Source organism: Lissotriton vulgaris, chromosome 3_1 (assembly GCF_964263255.1).
Source record: "Lissotriton vulgaris chromosome 3_1, aLisVul1.2, whole genome shotgun sequence".
NCBI lineage: Eukaryota > Metazoa > Chordata > Amphibia > Caudata > Salamandridae > Lissotriton > Lissotriton vulgaris.
Genome location: NC_141689.1, coordinates 880,947,995 through 880,966,140, shown reverse-complemented (window position 1 = coordinate 880,966,140; position 18,146 = coordinate 880,947,995).

The window sequence follows — 18,146 nt, the reverse complement described above, 5'->3', positions numbered from 1 at the left end:
GTCAGTTTGAGTTTGATTTTTTCTCCAGTTCTAGGATGGGTTACAAAATCCTGTTGCATAACATTGTTGCAATGAACACAGTTGTTACATTTACGCATCCCCTTGTGATTGATGTTGTTTGGTTTGGTCATCATTTTTAAATGTTCTTGTAAGTTACGACTTCTGGTGTATGCAAATAGCGGTTTGGATTCAAAGATATTGTGGAAATCCTCATCGTTTTCTAAAAGTTCCCACCTTTTGCTGATAATTTTCCTTATATTGACAGCTCGTGTTGAAAATTTTGATACAAAAACGCTGCGATTGGTGTTGGTGGTTTTATTTTGCTTATCAACAAGTTTTCACGGTTAATCGCCTTAATGCGCGTTTCAGCTTTTTCTATACATGTGGTGGGGTAACCTCTTTCCACGAATCTCTTCTTTATTCTTTGCATATCCTCATCATGTGCTTCTGGAGTGGAACATATTCTTTTGCTCCGTATCATTTGTGAAAACGGCAAATTTTCAATGAGTTTAGGAGAGTGAAAGCTCTGGTATAATAGAGTATTGTTTCTGTCAGTAGGTTTAACGTAGGTTTTGGTAGAAAATGTTTCTTCTTTTTTTGTTATTTTTACGTCTAGAAATGTTATTTCTGTGGTACTGACAGAATGTGTAAATTGGATTCTGGCATTCTTTTCATTGAGTTCTTGTATGTTTTGCTCCAAGTTTTCACGGGAACCATCCCAGATCAGGACAATGTCATCAATGAAGCGTTTATATAGGATTAAGTGATCCGACCATTTGGTTTCTGAAAAAATGTGCAATTCCTCAAATTGGGCCATAAAAATATTCGCGTAGGTTGGCGCTCCTCCAAAACCCATGCTGGTTCCGCTTATTTGTAGAAAAAAGTCATCTTTGTACTTGAAGTAACTGTGTTGGAGGCAGAATGTTAAGAGTTCCAGTAGTAGAATTTGATTGGCGCCTATGTTTTCCATCTGTAATAGTGCCCATTCCGTCGCTTCAACGCCTTCTTTAAGAGGGATCGATGTGTACAGGGACGTCACATCGATTGTGCACATGATCCAATGTTGACTATTGGTGAGATCCAAGTTATTAAGCTGATTCAAAAAATCTGTAGTGTCTTTAATGGTGGTTTTCCAGTTTAAAACGAATTTTTGAAGAAAGAAATCAATGTATGTACCCAGTGGTTCAAATAACGATCCTACACCTGAGACAATAGGTCTGAAGGGAGGATCGTATAAATTCTTGTGTACTTTAGGTAACATGTACAAATGCGGTCTCTTTGGGTTTTGTTTGATCAAGAATTGCTCTGTTTTGGTTGAAATCCAATCCATTTCTTTTGCATGATTCAAAATTTTTCCAAGAGTCGCCATTATTTCTTGAGTTGGATCTTTCTCCAGACGTAGGTATGTGGTCTCGTCAGCTAGATGTTCCATAACCTTCTTGTTGTAATGTTCAGTGTTCATTATGATGAGGGCTCCCCCTTTGTCTGCTCGTTGAAATGTTAACTCCTTCTGATTGGATAATTTTTGAAGTATATTTCTTTCTTTTTTAGAGAAATTAGATTTCTTCCCAACTTGAAAATCTAGTTTGTGAATGTCAAGCAAGACAAGTTTTTCAAATAGATCTAGTGTTTTGTGTGATACTGGAGCTACAAAGTTGCTTTTAGGTTTGAATTCCACATATTCCTTGGTTGCTGGCGGCTGTTGTTCAATGATGACATTTGCAAAAAAGTGTTTAAGTCTGATGTTTCTCATAAACTTATAGAATGCTATTTCTGTTTCAGCCAAATTAGAGTGATATGTGGGGACAAAAGATGTACCTTTATCAAGAACTTTCATTTGTTGGCTTGTCAATTGCGTGGATGAAATATTAATTACTATGCTCGCCCGCTGCGTAGATTGGGTTTGGTTTTTTCTTTTGGTTTTTCCTCTCCTGCTTTTTGTTGGTTTCCTCCCGCTTTTGATATTGGATCCGGGGCTTTTGATAACTGTTGACCTTGTTCTAAAAAAGCCTCAGTAGAGGCTGTTGTCGGGGGTGTAGCTGATGTCGTTGCTGTCTCTTTCTCTGTACTAGGTGTTTCTTTTCTTTGTATTGGAGCTCTAGAAGGGAAACGTCTCCATCTGATACTACACTCTCTTCAGATGAGGTGAATTGTTTTTTGGAAGATGGACGACGTTGCGCATACATTTCTGCCCATGTATACACTTCGTTTAAACGATAGTCAATGGTATCTCGTTTAAATTTTCTGAGTTTTCTTTCTTGCAGATCTTTTTCATAACCCTCCAATTTTTTGTTAATTAAATCCAATTCATTTTGCCATTCTTCTCCATCCATGCGTTTAGATAAATCTCTCTGTAAGTTAAATATCTCTTCTTCTAGTTCTTTTATGCTTTTGGATAGTTCCTCCACGATTAATAAAATTAGGTCTAGCGAGCATTTGTTTAACACCGCATACCATCTGTCCATGAAGTTCTTATTGTGCTGAAGTCGAAAAAGAAGGGGTTTAATTGCAAGTCTCAGACCTCTTGGGATGCGTTGATGTTTATGATATTGGATTAGTGTTGACGCGTGTAATCTCTGATTGAGTTCACGTCGCATGATGAATTCCAGTTGTCTCAGTTGTTGAATTGTGGAGCCTTGGTGGGACTCAAAAGATTTCGGGGCTTTTATGAGTGCGTAAATTTCTGTCGCTTGTTCCGCTGTATACGTTTTAGTATCAGCACGATTTTCAGTGGTGCCTGCTATACTTTCAAATGTTGCCATGTTATTTTGTTGAGTGGGTGCTCAGACCTGTTGTAGGCAGTGACTGAGAATGATATTCAAAATTGTGAGGTAGGTCTTTGGCACTCCTGTTACTTCTTGTTCACTGGTTTAACTTGTGACTTTTATCAAAGTTATTGTCCTTCTTTCGCGTGCTGCTTGGTAGCTCTGGGCTGCCTGTCCCTGAGATTATTAAGACTGTTGGGGATTGGTTAGTGGTAACAATATCACAACCATACCAAGCGCACAGCCAATGTTTGTATTATTTCCCCCTTTGCAATGATTCTTCTGATTCAATCTTTATACTTAATTCTCATATTTATTCTGAGACCTTTTTTCATATGAACCATTCAAAAATATATCAATACATTCTTTTTGTTGAATTTTCACAGTATGTTTCAATATACGAAACTTATAATCAAAACAGCTCCTATACCATCATAGTACATTCATAGCACATATTCGGCGATTGTTGAATTTGTTGGCCCGATGCATTTCGGGACCCACGTCCCTTCTTCGGGGGCCTCTGTGAAAGAAATGATATATACGCATTAATTTCTGCTCACTAATATTAACTTAGCCACTAATCAGTGTTGAGTTCCACACTCCTTTGTATCAATAGATTACTGTCTTTACGTACACTTGTAAAATACAATCCAAACAATCCCATGGCTTTTCCAAAACAATAGTGCTTTCTGTGTTGATTTTGTTTGACGGAACGACAACAACAATACATACTAATCCCTTCATGTATATTTATACTGGCGGTACAAACAATGGTACTTAATAAATCAGTGTATCATATAGTCAGCAAAATAGTGCTCACTCACATGTGTGTTGCAGACGCCTAAATGGACCTCACTGTTTAAATGAAAGGAGCTGATCCATGTAGCTACTCTGTAATAGATAGAGGGTATATTCCGTGAGGGACTCTGTGGTGTTAAAGTAATGGAGGATATTAAGGTACAGTATAGTGAAAATTAACGTAACGTTACGTTACCTGCTCTTCTAGATCGAAAGAACAGCGTATCTGTAAAACAATGAGAAGCCCATATTAAAAACCGGGTCTTCAAAAAATGCTGGACCGGCATATTACAAAATGTAAAGGTCATGTGTGCTTACCAATGGGTTTCAAAACGCTGTGGAAACTCTGCCAGGAAGAAGGACTGCTGTGCTGCTGAAAAGTCTGCGACTCTACTGGTCTGCCGCCCTGCTGGACTAATGCCTTGCTGGACTGCTGTCCTGCTGCCCTCCTGCCTGAGTCAGAAGGATTTGGACCTGCACCTAAAGAAAAGACTCCTAGAGTGACTCCAAAATCTAGACTGCTGGTGTCCTGTTCCGAGTCACAGGGACTTTATAGGCTCACAACCACCTAAATCAGCACCTAGATCCCGTTGGAGAAAGCCACTGACCCCCAAGAGGTTCCCCACAGGTCCTGGTCCCTTGGTGTAGCCTCGAAGAGGCCGAATTGAAGTTTTTGAGCTCTTCGTGGCCGCAAGCGGGCCAGTTGGTGCCAAAACCTTGTCGCTTGCACAGCCCGCCAACTCAAAGTTCGATCAACCCGACTCTTTGTGGTATAGCATTGACCACTTGCGGGAAGCACCATCTGCATGCTCTGGCCCGTCAGCTTGCAATGACCTCTAATAAAAGAGAGAGGGACCCAAAACCAAATGGATAGGGTACCAGAACTGACTTTATGTCAAATAAAAAGTTCCCTTTGGGCACCTTAATTTAAAGACACCAATTCTTTCAGACAACTAGACAGATATTATTCAAACATAAAGACCTATCACTTGGAGCAATGCAGTAAATAACAAAACAATTCTATAAAAACAATAAATTCAGTTTGCACAGTTTATTTATGTATTTAAAAACAGTTAAAAAAGAGACATATTTAAAAATGAAAATTGAAATTGGGAACACAGACAATATAAAGAAAGAACAAATCATATACAAAAATTCATCATAAACATTTCCTAAAACTAAAAAAGGGAAGTACAAAATAAGGGTTGGTATTCCGCAACAGTCAGAATAGTCCTTGGTCAATGTATATTGTACTTCTCCCTTTATTTCAACGCGTTTCAACGGACAATTAAAATATAGCCGCCTTCATCAGGAATATATTAGCTGTCTTCCCAAAAACTTCTTTGAAGAAAAACTGCCTTTAAGGTAGGGGATTAGGGCCTCCTGCCTTATTCTAAAAAAGTAGGTATCTGAGTGTACCGCACAGTAATATCTTATTTGAATATCCGTCTTCTATTCATATATTGTCAGCCAGAGATAGATAAGTATAAAGGTATCCTTTTCATGTCTTGCTACTCATAGTTGGAATCAGGGATTCAGTAGTTTTTACAGTGTATTTAATTATGAAAAGATCAAACTGAAAAGGACATTCAAGTGTAATTGATATGCACGCGGTACGATGGCCATATCCAAGATCATAAACGTGTAGAAAGTATCTGCACACGTTTTATCATTCATAGAACAGTTTGTATTCTATACTGAAGGACTCTGGGCTTGAGAGCTATATCCAGTCTCTCAGAATTATTTCTACTCATGTATACAGCCTCTCGAGTAAAGATGCGCCAAGCGTTCCGCGTGCAGTCCCGGTCGTTGCAATGACAACAGGATCTTCACGCTACAGTGATGATCAGGCCCGATATTCCTGCTACACTGACGACTGTCCCTCCCAGTCTCGCGTGACAAGATAGTTGCAAATGGTGCTTTAGGCTTTTTGGTGCCATTTGCACTTAAATATTTCAAATTGCATATGTCCATTCTTCTGATTGGATTTTTGCTGTTTTGGTCTTGATTTATTAATTACATTTTTCTCTATTTGTCAAGGTGGGTGTGGGGGTTTCTTGTGTTGTGTTTTCACTTTATTGCTGTTTGAAGTGTTGCATACATTCTTTACACATTGCCTCTAAATTAATCCTGACTGCTCAGTGCCAAGCTACCAGAGAGTTGAGCAAACATTAATTTGGGGTTTGCTTGTACCCCACCATTACAAGGATAGTTGCTGCTGCTTGGTTAGGGATTCACCCCCTCAACCAGTAACCCAGTTTTCTACACTGCACTGACAGTCATCCAATTAAAAAGCAGGTCTGCTTTAGCAAGCATGAAGCTTAAGTATTAAAAGAGGGCAAGGTGTTCATGTATATGGGAAAGTGTGAGATGATTTAGAAAAGGTGACTTAAGGAAGTACATGCTGAAGGACAAAGTGAAAAGACAGTGGTGAAGAAGAAGGTGATAAAGTGTGAGACATGCACAAGGATGAATTACAGAAAGAGACGTGGAGAGAAAAGGGTATGACTTACATAGAGTGAGAGTTTGCAGAGGAAAATGATGACAAGGGTAAAGCAGAAGTGATTGAAATACAGTAAAGACCACTCCCCCTTCCAGAGACATTTGTAATGTTTAATTCCAACTAAGCCAGTAACGAGGTTAATATTGAATCAGGAATTCCAAGAGATGTGAAGGTTTGGGAATACAACACCAAGAGATTTCACAAGCTGGAGAGAATTGCATCAGGTAGATGGCTTGGGGTCCCACTCAGGATACCAGGGCAATTATGTATTGCGGAATTACCAAAACTGGCAGTTCGAGGTTTAAGACTAGCTTGTTGTTATCTGTGGTCTAGATACAATGAGAGCCAGGAAGGAGAATTTGCAATCCTCACCATACAAAAAATCTGAAGAAAGGAGAGAACTTGATGATGATACAGAGTGTTAAAGCTACACGTGATCTGCTATTCGCAAGGCCTTACGTTGTCCAAACCAGACCTCTTTCACTAAAGGTTCTTTACTGCCACTGCATATGTGCAAATTCAGTTGCCCAACTTAGGGACATTTTGCATTGAAAGCACCCTCGTGTATGACAGTGATATTTAACCTACATAGAGGGGGGACAATCAACAGATCAAGTACAGCACTCCGCTGCCTTTTGGCTAGGTTTGCACTACCAAAATACCATATACATACATACATACTTACCTACACACATACTAAACTAGGCTGCTCATCTGACCCTCATATGTTTTTCTGCCTCTATTCTTAAATTTTGACTGTTGATATTGGCTAACCTTCCCTTTCAAAATTGATGTAACTTAGAACTCTTGCGAGAACAGTATAAAATACATGGGATTCAATAAACATTGCACTCCAGCATGTTTTGCTGGCCTTAGGTTTATATATATATATCATGTACTAAGCAAAATATAACAATTTAGGTTTAGGAAAGGTAAAATATTTTTGTAATTAACTTTAGTAAATGTTTATTTTCGTACTCACACTTATTTTCCAGTAGATTTGCTCTCTTCCACCGTTTGCTGTGAAAACTTGTGTCATAGATACTGCTTACCACACTTTCTGCGGCACTTAGGTCTGAAATTTACAGTTGTGACTTAAATGTACAGAGAATACACTTACCAATGTCCAGAAACAACCAAAAAGCGCAATGTCCTCATCTGCGTAGGAATTCACCTCACCTGCATGAGTTTTCATGGCCGCTCTGTTAACAGGCCTCGGGATGTCCCTGAGTGTAAATTAAGAGAAAACTGAGGAGTGCTAAAAAACTCACACATCAATAAGTCACACACTCTTAATGCAGTGACTGAACCTCTGTAAGTATGGTGCAACACACAGCATCGTATGTTACTCAGGTCTGATGTGCTCTTGCATCAAAATATCAGATGACCATTCCATGATCTAAGTTAAGGAGCCAACACAGATGATAACAATCTCAAATCGAATAAAATAACCATAGGAAGGGCGAAAAATGCCAAGGAATGGGACTCGTTATAGCAGATTTTAGGAAACGTGTGAGGTATAAAATTACAAATTAATGAAGAGATTGATTGATTTTTGACACTTTCAGGGCGCACAGAACCGTCCACGCCACATCTAGGTGGAGAGGGGCGAAGCCCTATCAGACTGTGCATTCGGGTCTGGCAGGAAGGCCGCGGCTACTGGTAGGGCGTGATAGGGGCTGGTGGGATTGAAGTGGGAAGAGAAGAAACTGACATGGACAGCAGGCCAGCACATGGAGCCGATAAGGGCACGGGGCAGAAAACGATTAAAGATGCACAGTGACACATCTAAAAACTGTGTTGATAACTACATTTTAAGTGCTGTTCACAGGGTGCTCATAATCTGTTATCACAGTTCCACACTCGCCTTACTTGTATCAGGGAATTTCACAGGCAAGGGCTATTGCTGCGAAGTAATATTTCACCGCACCGACAATACTTTTCCTAAAACTACGTGAACCTGAAATTTAGCATTACACAAGGGAGATGCGCAACTCATAAATAGGAAATGAATGATCTTTGGGAGACACTCTAGGAGCTGGCATTCGGTAGATTTGACGTAATAAATACTATAAATTGGTCATGGAGATGTAAAAGTGAAAATGTTACACCTGACACAATTTGCTGAAACGGATTTAAAACAATCCTTCCCTGGTCTCATCATTTCAGATTTCTTTTTTTTTTCTTCTTTTTTGGTTTTCATATGCGACAATCCATTGAAAGGCTGTTTGTTTATGGAATGTTCAAGGTGTGAATTTGAAGCATTCGCCCACATTCTGTAGGATGTTTTCCTGCCCCTACTGCACCTATATTCAACCTTTACTGCGAGGCAGTGAGGATACCCCCACACGCCTGCCTGTGGATTAGAGTGTCTTAATCCTTGAACCATTTGAACGTCTATTACTGAGTAGGATTTGGATTATGAAGTACAAGGGGTTCCCAAATACTAATTCTCTTCTCTGAGCCATTGAAGCAGTATAACCTACCAAATCGCCTAGCTGTGTTTAACCAAGCTGCACAAGAGGGAGGACTAATAGAAGTCTAATTAATGCATATTTCCCTACGGGCAATAATGATCAAAATTAGCAACAGCTGCTCTAGTAAATTCCTATTCCTCCCAATAAAGCCAGTATTAGAAAAAATCCCCAAAATTATCATAGATAGGATTACCTCTATTTTCCTTTTAAAGACAGCTGTTAATACTTGACGCATATCCAGCCAATTGTCATGTAATGCAGGGCATTGCAAGAACATGTGTACATCGTCTGCTTTTGCCAATCCGCACTTCGGGCAGTACCTGGCTTCCCCTCCTATTCTGGACAATTTCTTGGTTGAACAATGTACCCTATGTAGAGTGAATACATTATTCTTTTGTAATGGGGCATATTTAATAAACAAGCAAAATACATTCATAAATACTCACCAAAGGGTTGTTACGTCAGCGTTTGGGAGGACCTCTTTCGACTTTTCCTCCAGTGGCGTATTATGAGAGTCTTCCTCGTGAACCAGCATCCAATGCCACTTGGCTGTGTCTTTTGTTTCAGGGAGGTTACCACAAGCACGGTCTCCCACTTGTTCGGAACTCCTATGGATGCTTGAGTTTGAGCCCAGTTTGTTAATTGCAGATATTTAATATATTTAATTTATTTCTGTACATTGAAGTTTATGATTTAGATCAGATATATTTATGAAACATCGTCACAGTTGCAGAAATTTGCATTAAAATATTTGGGTTAAACAGTGGGCTATGAATGCAATCTAAATTAAACACAGCTGTTTCCGCTTTATACTGTAACTATGGGCCAGATGTACTAACATTAGGGATACCGATTTCCTAATTGTGATTCTCTCTGAATTGCAATTAGGAAATCGGCATTCCTAATATTGGAAACTCTTTTGTGTTTCATTAGTGATTCCTGGTGGGTCGCAAATAGACTTTCCTCACACATAATAATGAGGTAGGTCACAATTTGTGACCCATTAGGAATAGATGCCATCACAGGGGCAGTGGTCTGATGAGGTCAGCAGACCACCATTTAAATTTTTTTTTTAAATATGGTTATTCAGTTAACATTGAAATCATCTAATACAGACAGAATATGATTCTCTCAGTCATCATTTAGGCATTTAAGCAAATCCAATGAGCATAGTCAGCAGACCACCATGACTGTGATTGCTTTTAAATAAGCAAAAGAACATTTGATGGACAGAATGCAGAACAATGTCATACATTCACCCCAGTACAGAGATCTGGGACTACATCCATCGATTGTTTGCTTCCCATGCAGTTCCAGTTTGAACCCAGCCATATGCAAATCAGTCTTGACCCTGTGCCCAATGGGAACAGTCCAGCCGAACTGCCAGGCCAGGTCTTTCCTGGACTGGTGACAAGCATCTTAGGACCGGTTTTCGTGTTTCACCTCTCATCAGCCAGGATAGCTTGGCTCCAGTGGTATGGGGAGCGTGGGACCCATGTCTGGGCATACCCATTCCACTTGGTGTGACACATGCAAAAAGAACAACTGATGGACTACCTTTGACACCGGATTCAAGCTAGCCTGGCTGATGAGGGGTGTTACTTCGAAACCGGTCCCAGGATGCTTGTTTCTGGTCCAGGGAAGACATGGTTTGACAGATTGGGCTGGACTGTTCCCATGAGGCACAGGGTCAAGACTAATGTGCATATAGCTATGTCTGAACTGGGGTGCGGAAGTGAGCTAAAGAATGATGATGGATTCAACCCAGATCTGTGACTGGAGGTGAGTGTCTGAAAAGTTTCAGTACTCTGTCCATCATCTCCTTGTGTTTGCTTTGTTTGCCCTAAGTTGGCAGTGTATTCCCAGACATGGGTCCCTTGCTCACTTTGCCACTGTATTCAAGCTAGCCTGGCTGATGAGGGGTGCTACCCTAAAACCGGTCCTAGGATGCTTGTTTCCGGTCCAGGGAAGACATGGCTTGGCAGTTCGGGCTGGACTGTTCCCACGAAGCACAGGGTGAAGACTGATTTGCATATAGGTATGTCTGAACTGGGGTCCCGAAGTGAGCCAAAGAATGATGATGGGTTCAATCCAGATCTGTGACTGGGGGTGAGTGTCTGAACAGTTTCAGCACTTTGTCCATCATTTCCTTGTGTTTGCTTTGTTCGCCCTAAGTTGGCAGGGTATGCCCAGACTTGCATCCCTTGCTCACTTTGCCACTGAATTCAAGCTAGTCTGGCTGATATCGGGTGTTATCCCAAAATTGGTCCCAGGATGCTTGTTTGTAGTCCAGGGAAGGCATGGCTTGGTAGTTCGGGCTGGACTGTTCCCATGAGGGACAGGGTCAAGACTGATTTGCATTTAGCTATGGCTGAAATGGGGTGGCGAAGTGAGCTAAAGAATGATAATGGATTCAGTCAAAATATGTGACTGGGGGTGAGTGTCTGAACAATTTTGGCACTCCGCCCATCATCTCTTTGTGTTTGCTTTGTTTGCCCTAAGTTGGCAGGGTATGCCCAGATATGGGTCCCTTGCTCACATTGCCACTGGATTCAAGCTAGCCAGACTGATGAGGGGTGTTACCCCAAAACCGGTCCCAGGATGCTTGCTTCCGGTCCAGGGAAGACATGGCTTGGAAGCGCAGGACGGACTGTTCCCATGAGGCACAGGGTCAAGACTGATTTGCATTTAGCTATGGCTGAACTGAGGTGGCGAAGTGAGCTAAAGAATGATAATGGATTCAACCCAGATCTGTGACTGGGGCTGAGTGTCTGAAAAGTTTCAGCACTCCATCCATCATCTCCTTGAATTTGCTTTGTTCACCCTAAGCTGGCAGGGTTACCCAGACTTGGGTCCCTTGCTCACTTTGCCACTGGATTCAAGCTAGCCTGGCTGATATCGGGTGTTATCCCAAAACTGGTCCCAGGATCCTTATTTCCATTCCAGGGAAGGCAAGGATTGGTAGTTCTGGCTGGACTGTTCCCATGAGGCACAGGGTAAAGACTGATTTGCATACAGCTATGTCTAAACTGGGGTGCAGAAGTGAGCTAAAGAATGATGATGGATTCAAACCAGATCTGTGACTTGAGGTGAGTGTCTGAAAAGTTTCAGCACTCCTTTCATCATCTCCTTGTGTTTGCTTGGTTTGCCCTAAGTTGTCAGTGTATGCCCAGACGAGGGTCCCTTGTTCACTTTGCCACTGTATTCAAGCTAGCCTGGCTGATGAGGGGTGCTACCCCAAAACTGGTCCCAGGATGCTTGTTTCCAATCCAGGGAAGGCTTGGCTTGGCCGTTCGGGCTGGACTGTACCCATGAGGCACAGGGTGAAGACTGATTTGCATATAGCTATGTCTGAACTGGGGTGGCGAAGTAAGCCAAAGAATGATGATGGATTCAACCCAAATCTGTGACCGGGGTGAGTGTCTGAAAAGTTTCAGCACTCTGTCCTTCATCTCCTTGTGTTTGCTTTGTTCGCCTTAAGTTGGCAGGGTATGCTCAGACTTGGGTCCCTTGCTCACTTTGCCACTGGATTCAAGCTAGCCTGGCTGATGAGGGGTGTTACCCTGAAACCGGTCCCGGGATGCTTGTTTCCAGTCCAGGGATGACATGACTTGGCAGTTCAGGCTGGACTGTTCCCATGAGGCACAGGGTAAAGACTAATTTGCATATAGCTCTGTCTGAACAGGGGTGCCGAAGTGAGCTAAAGAATGATGATGGATTCAACCCATGGGGGTGATTGTCTGAAAAGTTTCAGCATTGCGTCCATCATCTCCTTGTGTTTGCTTTGCTTTTAAATAAAGCAGTCTTTTGTTTTTTTAATGCATCCCGTTTTCCTTAGAGGAAAACAAAATGTGTTTGAAAGATAAAATGAAACTTTGCAGTTTCATTTTTTAAGAGTAGGCAGTGCTCCGAGGGACCACTGCCTGCTCTTAAAATAATATTTGTTATCCATCCTCAATGGGGAAGTGGTCCCCTGGGCACCTCTTACCATTTGAGAAAGGGTTATCACTTCCTTCAAGGAGTCAGTAAAATATGAATATTTTGCAAGCATAATTCGGTCGTAAACCATTCATATATCCCATTCAGATTCAGTAAACACACCCCTTCTAACTACCAAATCGCAATTTGTGTTTTACACAAATGTAAAAGCATTTTTGCTCTCGGGGGAAAAAACACAGGTCAACAAGAGCAATCGAGAAGTATATGAGAAAAATATAATTCTATAGAGTAGACTGTTTTTGGAAGCACAGTAAGCACGCTTGCTTTAACACTGCTTTATCTGTCGAAAGAATGACTAGCCAATGGGATGAAATTTCCATTTTTAATCATACATTTTGGCAACAGGAAAATATTATGGGAGTATCATTTTTAATGGGTCTGAGGCCATTTGCCGATGTTATGAGAACATCAATATTCGTAGCACGTTCTTTGTGCAAGATCCTCGGCAGGTGTGTCCTGTCTTTATTTATTTAAGTTGTATGCTGTTGTGTCTTAGCTACAATCTTTTCAGGCCCATACAATGTAAAGGCGAGAGAGAGCAGTGGCGGCTCCTCGGCTAAGGCGGAAGAGCATTACGCCACTGCTTTGCAGCAGTGAAATAAAGGAAACATAAAATGATAATAACTCTAGGTTATTATCATTTTATGCTTTCTTCTGCCGCAGCTTTGCGTGCGGGGTGGGGTGGGGTGGGGCTACTCCGATGACAGAGGAGCAGGGGAGGAGTGGTTTGCCAATCCCTAAGTGTGCATGATGGTTTGGCCAGCCCTCTCGAGCCTGCCAAACCATCATGCACACTTTGCATATTCCCCACGCAGGCTGCATTATAGCCGGCATGGAGAACATGCCAAGGCCCCCATTTCCTGGCTGAGCGCAGAAACACATCGCTCAGACCAACGTGATTGGTCAGGGTAGCCTGGGTGTGCTTCCTGGTTCCTGTTCAGCTGGGAGAGAAGACGGAGGAGATATCCAACAAAAAGTATTTTTTTCTTCCTTTTTTTTTACAACCCCTTACACCCACCCGCCCTCCAATCCCGATTCATGCCGGCCACCAGTGAGAGAGAGATGGCGAGAGAGAGAGACAAAGAGAATGTGTGAGGGTCTGGGTATTCTCTATTTCGAAATGGGACATCTCACCTACAAATATGCACTCTTAGTGCAGTCGTCTCATGGGCTGGACCTTTCTCAAGCATGTAAACTTCTAATTATCATTTTCGGTGGCATACGCCGACCATGTTCTGCAGCGTGACCCCTCGTAGCATCCCTTGACTCCAGCTACACTTCTACTCTATCTGCTATTGTTTTGGATGTCTGCTGCTGCTTGGTTAGCCTATTTTTCAGTACCTAACATGGCAGAAATCTCTAAATCTCAGACAGTAACTCAAATTACTAACCCAACATAAGGTCCTAACCCCACCCTTTCTCCCTTGATCTTTGTTCATATTCTTCCATATACTGGCCAATGTTTAGCATTCATCTTCAGCCCAAGCTGCATCAACAGTTCCAGCAGAAGTCCTTGAAAATTGTACTTTTAGGTACATGGTGGAAGCTTCATTCACAATACAGTCTTTCTAATAATGATGTACATCATCATTACCTTTACGCCATTTACTCAGAAGTCTGTGAAGAAAAGGGGAAAGATGCAGCGGGACACTGATTGGGAGGAGAAATGAGCTGGAGCAAGTTGAACAGAATATCAGAAACCACATCCATATTAGAAATAATAATATTTCATACATTTGTGTGGCATAACTATTTGTCTAATTATTTATTCTTCTAAATGATACAGGAAGTTCGTTTTAGTTATAACATCAATAGTTCATCAGTTATGACTAAAAACACCAAAAGTGGAAAATAAATGTGACACTAATTTGCACATTTTTCATATTTTCGAAACGCTCCCAGAAATCCCTACTCTGATTATTTTTAAATAACCATTAAAAACCCCAAAGAACTTTATTAATCAGCCATTGACTTTTCAAAGTCTTCCTCTTCTTGGTTAGTCGAACATTCACCTCCATATTCTTTATTTGGTAATGTATTCAATCTTGGTAATCGTCAAGCTCAGAATAATCCACAGGTCCATTTCTTTTCCATGATCTTATATAAGTTTGTTTCTACCATCTTTTATTGCCATATCTTTTTATCATATACTCCATCAATTTGGATAGAAACAACAAAGAAACTTCAAAAATCACCATTATCAGTAATAGATTGCAAAATTCCACCCCACTAATACTACTTAATCCCTCACCTACTTTCTTAAAACCACTCTCATTTACCTTCCAGGCACCTAGCTCTTCTAAGAACTTATTTAATATTAAATAAAGTATATTAGTAATGTATGAATCAAGCACATAAATACAACATTTCTTTAATCCAGTTACTTTGCAGACTCCACCCTCTTTTGCCAAGATAATATCTAATGCAAGACGATTTTGTATTATGACTGCTCTAATTACTAACATTTCTACATTCACTAGCTCATAGGACCCCACTGTATCTATAGCAAGTCTTTCAACAACCCTAGACAAGCACATAATCTTCACATAATTTATGGTTGTTCCCATAGGGAGGATAATAGTCCATAATATTTCCAGAATTACTTGCCCATAACTCCTCTTCCCTGTTTTCAGATTATGGTCCTCCTTCAATTCTTCTATGTGATAGATTCTAGGAAAAACTAAAGCTAAGTAACATGAACCCACCAAATTCTTTGGCAAGTTAAAATAGGCATTCTTCTTACAAACATAATAGATTCCCCTCATGATAGGTTCTCACCCAGTCAGAAATTCTCCACTAACTTCATAAGCTTTATCACATATACTTTCTCCAACAAATTCAGCCTCATCCCTTGTGAGAATTACGCCTTATCATGCACACTTCTCCCTTTCTGTCTTGCTCCATTCTCAATCTTGGATGTAAATTTAACAGTCTAAATTATTCCTCATTATTAATTTCCTCTAAAGCAGGCTCGTGCTCTACTAAAGGTCTTACAACTTTTATACCTTTCTCATAATATTCTAAAATGAAATCACGCTTCTCCTTACTTAGTATGCATGAATAAGCAGCATCCATATTAGTTGCACCCTTGATTCATCCTATTTCTTCTAAGAATCATCCCTATCGTGTTTCCTTATTATCTTCACTAATGAGTCATTTATCTTATGTCACATTAAAGTCAGTTAAATAGGGAGAAAGAAATTCTTCCTAATTAAAGATAGCTATAAACACATTGTAGGATAAATCATAAGAAAGCTCCAATTGTACATTGGTAGTCCCCTCTCCAGCTGATTTAGGAAGAAAAGTACAGGCAAACACCTTTCAATTTTCCTGATGTCAATTTACTCCTTAATCATTCTTGTATAAATATCTACAAAGCCACTAACTAAATGCTTTTCATGCACTGGTAATTCTTAATCTATATATTTATGATTATTTTCTATTTGCAGCGTTACTAGTTATATATTTTGAAACATTTCCTACTGGAGTCAGTAAGCACACCAATAGACCAACTAATACTATTAATGTTAAATTTAATAACATCATCTGTAAGCAATTGATCTACCTTGACTTTATGTTGGAAACCAAATCAAAAATAACCGTGGCTGAAATCTATTTCTTCGTCAGTTTATGACAAAATTAGTATTCAATTCGCAGTTCTCAGGGAAAATGTCAAAATCAAAATCAATTTTTTTTATCAAGTTCATCAAAAAGAAAAAATCTGCATTCTCTATGTTTTCTTCTTTTTTTTAAATTCTCTTTATTATTTATTTTTCAGTCTTTGAATAAATTCCTCACTATTGTTGTGATCTCATTTTATATTTCAAAGTCTCTTTTTACCCTCAAGATGGTTCTATTTCTGAGACAGTCTCTACATCTGATTATTTCTCTTAAATGCTATGATACTTGTTCAACTGGCAATAATCATCTCCATCAACATCTTCATCATCTTCTGACACAGTTGCTAGCTACACCCACTTTGGTGAAGCATACCTTCGATTAGGAACTCTCCTTCTGGCTGATCTCTTTTCAATCGATGTTTCACTCTCATTAGTTTCTTCTACTTGCTGCTTACTTGTCTCGGACTCTGGTTCACAGTGCTTTTTCTTGCAAGGTCTTATTCTGGGAACTTCTTCAGGCCCCAAATCTTCAGTCACAGTTTTCAGATCATGTTTTTCTCAGGCCTTCGGTTCTCACTTTGTCTTTTTCTTTGTCATAAACTGATTGTCAGTGTTTACCCGGAGGGTGGATTAGGATGTGTTATGATGGTTATGATTGTTCAGCTGCAGCATTGAAAGAGGGAGGTTGGGGCACAATGGGGTTGTATGAGATGGGGTAACATACAACCGATGAGCCACTTTAAATTTGTCTCATGGAATGTCAACTCATATGTAAATCGCTATAGGGTACAATCATATTTGTGCAGGCAGGGCAACATATAGCTCTAATGCAAGAAATGCACCTGACAGATGAGGAGAAGCATAAACTACACAGGAAATGGAGGTGACATATTTACTCTGCCAAGTATTCCAACCATGCCGGTGGGGCGTGATTTGGATAGCACAGCGAGTTCCCTTTCAGTAACAGGGCTTTAAAGCGGATATCAAGGGGAGGTATCTCCTATTGCATGGTCTGCTATATGGGGTCTGTTTGCATGAGCAGCCAGGCTTATCTTAGAGGCTGTGTGTAAAGCATTTGCACATAACCAACAGTAGGACACTGTACGCACCACCAAAGGGCACCACACCAGTTTAGAAAAATATCCAATATTTTTCTATAATTAAAACAAGACCAAAAATGATGAAAATCCACAATACTATACTTAAAAGTTCACGGTTAAAAAATATGTTGAATAAAAAGAGTTCCTTGTGTGGATAGCCCCGTACGGCTTCCACGGCGTCTTGAGCATACAAATCCAAAAACAGTTCTGGCTGACCGTGGGGTCGCAGGCCAACTACGGTGTCGGGAAGACCCGTAACCAGTACCTTTCAGAGATGCAGGCGATGGGGCCCTTGAAGTCACTCGCGTTGCAGGTCGAGCTCCTTTCTGATGGGGTTCGGAACGCTGGCGCCAACAGAGCGTTGGGTGCTGCGGTGTGAAGCAGTGTGAAGAGGTGCGGCTTGGTGATGGCGTCAGCAGGCGTAGTCGGTGAGACCAGAGTCGCGGTGCAGCGTTGCTGCAGTGCCCTCTGCGGTGCCTTCAGGACACGGGTCGTGGTAGACGTCATCGAGTGGCGTTCTTTGGGTTTGCAGCACAAAACACATTGTCCCCAGAGCTGCTGGTCGAAGAACCTGCAGTCTTTGCTGTTCCTGAGACTTCGTGAACAGGGGGCAAGCTCTTGAAGAGTCTCACCAATTCGTTTGCAGAAAGTCCAGTCCAGGCCTTTCACTGCCCAAGACAGAAGCAGCCACTGCAGGTCAGCCCAGCAAAGCACGCACCAAAGCGGTTGTTCCTTTTTGCAGCTTCTCCGGCTCTTCTTCTGTGCAGTCTTCTTGATCCAGATAAGTTCCAAAGTTCAGGGTTCTGGGACCCAGTATTTTTACACAAAAATCCTTTAATCTTCCAGGCAGAGGGTGTCGGTGTCCGGCCAGAACCAGTTGGGCC